Here is a 263-nt window from a genome sequence, read left to right as displayed (position 1 = left end):
TTTATTTTATTTTATTTTATTTTATTTTATTTTATTTTATTTTATTTTATTTTATTTTATTTTATTTATAAATAAAAAGCCAAACATAAATAAATGAATGAATATATAAATAAATAAACACACACATAAACAAACAAACAAACAAATAAATAAATAAACAAACAAACAAATAAATAAATAAATAAATAAACAAACAAACTAAACAAACAAACAAACAAATAAATAAATAAATAAATAAATAAACAAACAAACTAAACAAACAA

The 263-nt window shown here is 11.0% G+C and overlaps 1 protein-coding gene across 1 annotated transcript in view; it reads left to right on the top strand.

The window, feature by feature from the left end:
- Positions 1-263, top strand: part of EMH_0085050 (uncharacterized protein) — a gene marked incomplete at both ends in the record, with an annotated part of 2,818 nt that overhangs the window by 1,345 nt on the left and 1,210 nt on the right. The gene's annotated exons all lie outside the window — the stretch shown is intronic.

The sequence above is a fragment of the Eimeria mitis genome, genomic scaffold, assembly GCF_000499745.2.
Source record: "Eimeria mitis Houghton genomic scaffold, Emh_scaff5945, whole genome shotgun sequence".
NCBI classification, from domain to species: Eukaryota; Apicomplexa; class Conoidasida; order Eucoccidiorida; family Eimeriidae; genus Eimeria; species Eimeria mitis.
Note: the sequence above shows the minus strand (reverse complement) of the source record. Positions and strands in the feature narration are given on the sequence as shown.